This window comes from Geospiza fortis, unplaced genomic scaffold (genome assembly GCF_000277835.1).
Source record: "Geospiza fortis unplaced genomic scaffold, GeoFor_1.0 scaffold41, whole genome shotgun sequence".
Lineage (NCBI taxonomy): Eukaryota > Metazoa > Chordata > Aves > Passeriformes > Thraupidae > Geospiza > Geospiza fortis.
The window spans coordinates 3882658-3891484 of NW_005054299.1; the positions used below are offsets into that span (position 1 = coordinate 3882658).

The following is an 8827-nucleotide window of genomic DNA, read 5'->3' on the forward strand; positions in this document are numbered from 1 at the left end:
GACAGCTTATAATAAAATGTTGGGTTTTTTTTTGCTGTTCGAGTGCTGTTCACAAAGCTAACAGAGAATTTATGCTCCTGAAAACAGGGAATGTATGTTGTAAAGATACAGAACATATACATCAATAAATAGCTCAGCTACTATGTCTAACGTGGAGGGGAGGACATAAACTCTTATACATTACAAAAATAAATAAAAGCATCAAGTTATGATACTAGCTCACCTAAAGTTGAGTAGAAAAAGCACAAAGAAAATTTTTCATCCAGCTACAAAACAAGATGTATTTACAGATATTGAGTTATCAAAGAATTTCAGCAGGTCAGGAAGAAATTATGCTTACCAAACACTATTGCTTTGGCAAAAGGTGGAAAGAGCTCTGTGTGTCTGCATAGGTTTTTATGAATTTGCCAAAGATCTTTGTGCAGTTTCTTAAAGTCACTGTATCTCTTCCAAACGATTATCTGAAGCAGAGAAACCAGAGAGAAGCATTAGTGAGGTTCATTGTTCATATTACATCACACCACAAATCCACTGGGTTAATCACATCAGACCACTAACTCCAGCAAATTTGTTTAACAAAAATACACAGTCTGAACTGCCAAGTGTAACAAGCATAAAAAAAGGTCATTATCTGTCCCCAACCCACATTGTGGCTAACAACACTACAGTGCATAGAGAAAAACTGAGTAAAAGCTGAAAGGAGGGCAAAGGCAGCACTGCTTCAGTCATTCTGAGATCCAGACCTACACAGGGAGCCAGTAAGAGAGAAAAAAATGCTGAACAGGAGTGTTGCACTATCCAACATTCAACAGTACACTGTGCCTGATGCAGCTGCAGGTGTGGGGAAGAGAGACAACAGCAAAAGAGAAAACCAGGGAAGAGAAATCCCAACACAAGCAAGGGATTTTTAGGGACAATATATTAAACACCGAGGATTAGAAAACAGCTCCTAAATTGTGTATGTAAAGTGTGGATCAGATGTAAATGCTAGCCTCCATCTTAAATGTTTTTTTATAATAACACCAAAAATAAAATAAATTTAAAAAAAACCAAACCAGTATGTTCCTTTTGTAATCTAGACAAAAAACTCCATTTTAGGAATATAAAGATGTCATCGGTTCATCAGCTATTCCTGATCCCTCCTTTTCAGAAAGTAGTCATCTCTCAGTCAGGTATCTACTTTATCCTTCTTCCATCCCATTCTTTCTATTCAAGAAAGGAGGAGAACCCAGTAGGAAAATCAAACCAATAAAAGAAGTAAACAATAACACTTACACTTGACTGCTACTGGATTTGTTATCAGGATGAAAAGATATTAACACAAATTTTTTTATATCCTGACCTCATTTTTGGTCAGACTCACTAAGCCATCACAATAAATCTCAACACTAATGTAAAGTGATTAAAGTAGAACAGAAGGGAGAGTGCATGCATTCAGCAGTTGATTCCACAGTTGCACCAGTCAAATGTCTCAATTAACTTAATACAACTTTAACTATTCCACATATTTCAGAATGATTTACCAGGTTGCCTTCTCATGAGCAATCATAATTGAAAAAGTTGAACTTTTCCTCAATGAAACCAGATTTAGAGCTAAGCAAAAGTTTTAGATTTAGAGCATTTTTGTGGCTTTGTTTTTTGGGTTTTTTTTTTAATACTGCAATCAGAGGCCTTCTAAGTTTCAACAGATGCAAGTCCTACCTCCAGAATAATGTAGACATAAGGTAAGAGGATTGTCAACAGTGGACATGCAAAGCTTTAGTGTGGCAACACGCTATCCACGTTGTAAATTTAGCTATGCTGGAACCAGCAGTCCTGATTCTGACTTCCTTATTGGCACATATTTTCATTACTTAATTACAGCTGGTACTCCTCACACACAAGTGAGGCATCTCAAGAAGGCAAACCAGTCATTTTGCTATCAGAAATAATATTTTTTCAATGCTTTACTTTTATCTAATCCAATAACCAGAGACTGCATGATTAGCACTTCTTGAGCAGTGTGCATATAAAACAAAAAATTGCTTAAGATGGTGAATTTTTTAAACATTGAGTTACTGTATTGTCAGTACTTGGAAACAACATGAAAAGCTGCCAGAAAATAAGAGCATGAGATTTCATTCCACCAAAAAAGCATCATTTTTCACTGCTACAAGTGATCACTCAATAGTCAAGAGGAAAAAAAAATAAATATCCCTAAGTAACTTTCATAGCAAAAGCAGTCAAGGTTATCCTAAAACCTTCCAGAAGCTCATGGAAAACATGCCTTTGCATGCATGTGGCCCAGCAAAGTTAGCAAAGTTCTAACATCCTCATTAGAAATTAGATTTGGAGGAAGGACACATTGTACTTTGAGGCCCAATGAAGCACAGCAAGTATATCATAAAACATATGTTAGACTTGTAATGCAATAAGGTGCTTGTCATGGCGACAGCCAGTAGATCTCTATTAACTCATGCAACTCATCTGTTCCACAATGAATAAGCCTTACAAGGTTCTCTTTCCTTCCTCCCCAACAACAACAGCCTGGGATTACACTGAGCTTAACTGGCTGCAGTGGTAAAGACTTGTATCCCAAAAGGGCAGCCAAAAGATGTGACAGAAAACTGGCAAGTGGAGTTGAGGTCGCAGCACTCAGCCTTACAAGCAGCTGCACATATGTAAAGAATGTATTCACATCACAGCAGTGGCATTAAGGGACACCTGGAGGAGGAGGCAGGCACAGCCAAGTGGTCCTACATGGATGTGGGAAGCAGGTTGCATGAGACACATCCTAAAGCCATGAGGTGGTTTTGTGCACAAAATTTCCTATTCAATTCTTCATTGAGCATTCTGGAAAACTGAGGTAAATTTATTTTCAGCGGGAGCAGGTTAAGGGCATATTCTTTTTCTTCCAAAGGCTGCTCACAGTTCTTTTTTTTACTGTAAGAGGCCATGTAACAGAAAAGCTCTCAACATATGAGGGTTTCTGACTACAATTCCCCCTTATGTCAACCACCATTTAGGACATTCCTCACAATAACCAACTATTTTCAGATAATGCTTATAACAGACTCACCCTGCATCTAACATGCTATCACATGCAGAATAATTAATAAGGTACAATGCAGGGTGGAAAAGGACAACTATTAAGAAGTTCATCTCATATTTATGTCCTCTTATTGTCAAGAGCATGTGAAACTCTGCATGGGTAACCTATAGACACAAATTAAAGCAACAACTAAAAGATATGGTTTTGCTATTGTGTCAAAACTACTTAACACATATTCATGCAATACTCTAGCTGAAAGACACTTACAATATATTTTTCTGATGAATGGACTCATCAACAGCTCTTATAAAGTGCTTTTCCTCACAAATGAAGATTAGGGTAATGGCAGAATGTGCTCATGGATAGGTTCAATTCAGGAGTCTCCCTGGAAAAGGTGAACATCAAGCTACAAACTACAGTAATGCAGTTCTAAACTTGATCCATGATCATCTCTGATTCTGATAGGTTACTTTGATCTCCTACAGATTAAAAAAAAATGCAAAAAGCACAAATGCTCATGCTTGCCTGATTCTCAAGATTTCAAAGAAGGATGCAGTAAGGGTGTGTTACATGTATTAGCCAATTCTCACCTCTGCCAAACCACTAATCAGTAACTCATGTTTGACCACACAGAGATGCAATGAATTCAGTTATGAGCTCTTCTTTCATCAACTATGCAGGTTCTCCTCAGTTGTACTAAGAGACTGCACCAGAAACTGAACATATGCATGTGTTACACAATGTCTGAAAAGCCAAAAGGTTGTGCTTTTGAGGGAAGATTTTGCAGGTACATAGTATAATAGTAACCATGTCAAGTCACTAGTCCAGAAAAAAATCCAGGAGGGGAGGGGGAAGATTTATTTATTAAAAAGAAAAAAATCTACAATGCACACACATGTGGTGTATTTTTCTCTCTCACTAAATGACTCCTGTGACAGACTTTTGAGGTATTTAAGACGCACAAGAATAGAGCAGATCCTTATTCAGAGACTCTTCAGAAGAGGCAAAGAATAAGTAATTTTAAAGTTTTGTCAAAATATATAACTGGAAAATACTTAAGGAGCCTCAGAGAGATAGGCATAACACCTATGACTTGCAGTCTAATCTCTGTCAACAATTCCTAGACTCCTCCATTCTCTCTCTTCACTAACAGACAGTAATGGTGTAGGCTTTTCAGTGAAGCATTGGTTAAAGAGGAAAAGAGTACCTACAGCTGAGACCTAAGACTTGAATTGTGGACTGATCTCTAATTTTACCAGTAGGAGTTAAGTAACCATCAATTTGCCAATTCCAGCCCCAAGAAAAGAGCTTGTAAAGTTATCAAAGCAGTTTTGTCATCAAAAGACACTTTAGTCCCTAAGACTTTGTTTCAAGTCACCATTCATCACTGAGGGATGAAATGCATCATGTTACACTAGCTACTGTTTTTAACTATGAAAGCTAAAGACAAATGGAAACGTACGAAAATTGTTGGCTCAATTACAAGGACAAAACACACAGAAACTGCTAAATTACATCAAAGACGCTTCAAAAGGCATAGTGTGATTCATAAAAACATTTGCACAAGTTTAAAATGTTACCTCCTGGACATCCTCTGGATTTTTTCTTGAAACAATCTGAAAGGCAAAACAAAAATGAAACCACATAAGTCCTTGGATTTTCAGTTTGGAAGTTAAAGAGTAACATACAATGATTTGTTGCTGAAGAGAAAAGTCTGGAAAAAGGCAAACAGCTGCATGGTCCTGTGCACTCAGGAAGTTTTGATTTAGTTTTAGAGAAGTCAAATACCCAAAGACAACACAGTGAGGGATTTCAGCAGCAGTCAGTTGTGATCACGCATAAAGACAGGCGTACATTCTAGGCAGAATGGCACAAAAGGCATCTCTCAAAACAAAGCTACACTGAGCACATCTCCTATCATCTTTCCGGTCTCTTCCTATTAATTCATATTATGGCCACATTACCCCCAATAAGAAGAGCTCACTAAGGCTACTTGGCTTAATATAAGCTGCAAACAACCTCACTGAGAATGTGAGGATTTGTATTTAGTAAGACAGTATTTCCACTTTACTTACAATCACGAGAGCGCAGACACATCTGACTATCCTGGTGTATTTGTTTATCCTTAAAAACTCTTGGCCTAATTAATTATAAATTACTTAGTCCAGGGGAAAATTGCTGTGAAAATCAGGCTTGGCTGCACACCATAAAGAAGCCTGTATTGCATCAAGATTTTTTTTCTTCTTTAAATAAATATTGATCACAAAAGCCTTTGTAATCCAAGTTTTGTACTGGTCCTATAAAGAGCAGGAAGAGCATATCCCCACAAACCAAACAGACACATCTTTAATTCATAACTGCAATTATCTTGTGCAAGTCAGTATATCCTTCATCATAAGAGCCAAAGCTGTTTAACAAAATAATTAGTCTATTGTTAGCTAAAGCAAAATAGGGCATTCTTAATGCAACTGGGACTGTCCTCAGCACCACACCCCGGAATAATTGATGCCCTGAAGAGGTGATGCGTGCAGGGAAGCGCAGGGAGCCCACAGCACTGGCACCCCAGAGACTCACACGCCGTCCCGCCGCTCCGCAAGTGCCACGCAGCTGTTGCTCTGAGATGGAAGCCACTGAATCCACACTTTCCTCTTGCTAAGTGACAATAGCATCCCTCTTATATCTCCCACAAACTCAGCTCTCTTCCTCACTTCTATTTTGCAAGAATCCTTGCCAAAGCCTCTCAGATTTTGTACCATCCGTTTACTACAGCCCAGCCGCTCATCCCTCACACATTTTGGAGGAGACAAGATGGAAAAGAGAAGCGTTTCCTTCTCTAGCAATCTCCCAAAAGACCTGAAACATTTTTCTTCACAGCTCCACGTTCTCTCTCTCACCTTGCACACCAAAGTCCTCTTCTTCCAGCGTAGTCTACATTGATAAAACCCTTCTCAACTTTTCCTCACTCTTGAGTAATCTAACATTTGGCAACTTTACCAAATGCTAACCTTGGTGGCTGTTGCTCTTTCATTCACTACCAGGCAGTTTATAAGAACAATTGGTGAAATAATCCTAACTTCCTTTTCTAATAGCTGGCGTACTTGATGCAAGGAGTCTGTAGAGCTGGGGGAAGAAAATATCACAGGCATGGCTGCACATCACAGAGAACACCAAAGGGCAGACACCAACTGCTTTGCTTTGCAGTTCACCTTTAGTTAAAGCCTTGCAACAGTTTTGGCAGCTAGGGAAGTTACCAGATGGGCAGAAGGAGACCCAGAGAGATGAGTAATTACCCAGCCAGTTAGTAAGAATCTGGAATAAAACCCAGAGGCCCTGTTTCACACTTGTTCTTATGTTACACCGCCTTCTATATCTCCCAGCCATGCCAGCTTTAACTCAGTATGTAATAATTTATGTGTTGTCCTACTTTGTTCTTCATATCCTTTTCTGAAGGTCAATCTCACAAGAGGTCTGCCCCTTCCTCCCAATCTATAGTCAACCTAGAGCCTTGGCAAAGATGACCCAAACCCCTAAATTTTCCATGTACTTTTTTTAATCCTTTCCCAAGGATCAATGCAGTCAGTTCCTTCTGCAAATCTGTAACACAAGCCTATTTACACATCTATAACCTATTTTCAAAAATATCATCAGGATACCCACCAATGAGCTAAGCAATGTGTAATTACTACACCAGACTCCGAAAACAGAGATCCTACAAGGATCCTCAACATCAAGAAAAGTATTTCAGATTACCCCATTCTTCATCTGACCTGCAGATATCCAACATAACTCACAGAATTTTAATTATCATTAATAATTGTAATCTTCCAAATTCTCTAAACTTTTATTAGTGGCCTATATTTTAAGGTATCATTAGAGAACACTCCTCGTATCACAACTTGCTAATATCTATCTGTTTCTTTGCATTTGGAAATGGGTACTAAAAAGCCAATATTCATTTAAACTTGTCCGCATTTAAAATTATGTTACAGTTTATGAGTAAATAAAATATATATTTTCTGCTATACAAACAAAACTTTTAAGAAAAAAGCTGCAATAATGATATTAGCACTCAGAAGAGACTGCATGGGTAGCTATGCCTTGGGCAGATGTTTAGGACACACTAATACAAGTGCTTTCTTATCCATTATTATTTATCTACATTACTTTGAAACAGAAAGTTCCTTTAACTTCATACTCACTGAGGAGCCACAAATCTCCACTCACACATCCTGACTACCCTAGATCTCAGCCAGAATGATATTCAACACAACGGGAAGGCCCCTCTCACTTCTTTCCTGGCGGTCCCCCAAAGTTGCCGAGCTGATGCTCAGCAAATACAGCTGGAGTGCTGTGATATCAACCATGGAGCCAGATCACCACAGGAACAGGAGGGAGGAATAGGAGGAAAGAAACAGAAAGGGTACTTGATATGTACACTGAATCCTTTTTAAATCATTTTATTCCATTTCCCAAATCCTCACTTCAAGTACTACACAACAGATTACCAGACAGAGCCCTGCTGAAACAAAAGTTACTTATATTTCTGCACTTGGGAGTCCAAAGCATCCTTTACTGCAAAAAAAGGGAGTAATTTTCCCCTTTGGTGATTTTACCTATCAAAACACTGTAAAAAACTAATGATCTCTGGTTCGGTCAGTTGAATTGGACAGCTCACAGACTGATCAGCTCCTTGCTCTGAGCACACACCACCTGATTCTGCACTGCCTCCCTTGGAAAGGCACCAGAGCACCCTCAGTTTATGGGACAAGGAGAGAGAATGACATCCCAAACTAGTCAGCCACAACTCTACTTTGAACAATTCTACAGAAACCAAAACATCACAGAGAACTTTAATTTGCTTTAGCCAGTAAGAACAAAACCAGAGCAAAACAAGCAGCAGAAGTCTTGGCTCATTCCTATTAGTCCTTAATTCACTGACACAGCTTTTCAGTACACACACACACGCTTGGGCCAACAAGAACAACTGCAGAAGATGTGATAGTATTGTCTTCTTTGCATCTATTTCAGGAGAGTCTTTTTAAATTGCAGCCTAATAGGAAAAAGCAACTCTTTTTTTCCTATTCACAAATACTACATTGTATTGGACAAAAAATAATAGTTTAAACATATTTGTGTTTGGTGAACTTGGAGAGATAGGTAGGTAGGTAGGTAGGTAGGTAGGGAGGTAGGTAGGTAGGTAGTTGACCAAAAAATATTTTTTTTTTAATTTTTAATTTTACCAGTCATACAAACTGATCATAGGCTAACAAACTGACATTACAATCGCTATACATATACAGAATGTTGTATTTTAATCAAGAGGAGGGTGCTTATAAGCATGACTTGCTCTCACAGGCAGGATGTCTACAGCTGCACTAACTACAGGATCACGGGTCATTTAAAGAAACTGTCTCTCTGTGACACCTCTTCTGATGCTCTCAACATATCCCACCACACCTGCGAGCTAAACTGCCACTCCTCTTGAACCTATCTCCACATATTTACTTACTCGCCTCCCTTTTTTGGTTTAATTGGAAAGTGGAAGAGAAAAGAAAGCAAGGAATTTCCCTAGGAGAACACAGCAAGCTTTCATCAAAGCCAGCCCCACAGCAGCTCTCCCAACATCTGCAGCAGCTTCCCTGCCTCCCCTGCCAGGCCTGAGCGACCCAGAGCGCTCTGGCGGCGGGGGTTGGCCCCTCCTGGGCAGGCCGAGCCTCCGTGCGCGGCTCGGGCAGCTCGGTGCTGCCGCCGTGGGCGGGCAGAGCCCCCGCGCCCCGCTGGCTCCCGGCTCCTCCC

At 39.5% G+C, this 8827-nt stretch overlaps 1 protein-coding gene across 2 annotated transcripts in view; it reads right to left on the minus strand.

The window, feature by feature from the left end:
• Window positions 1–4644, minus strand: part of RPS6KC1 (ribosomal protein S6 kinase C1) — an 80151-nt gene extending 75507 nt beyond the window's left edge. The window contains exons 1-2 of one of the 2 annotated variants that reach the window (XM_014308404.2): window positions 4612–4644; window positions 341–461 (exon numbers count right to left, since the gene is read on the minus strand). The gene's annotated coding sequence lies outside the window, so the exon portion shown is untranslated. Of the gene's footprint in view, window positions 1–340; window positions 462–3298; window positions 3417–4611 lie in introns of those variants that run through there. The other variant, XM_005416160.3, reaches the window with a different exon arrangement.
• Between the last annotated feature and the right edge of the window lie 4183 nt (window positions 4645–8827).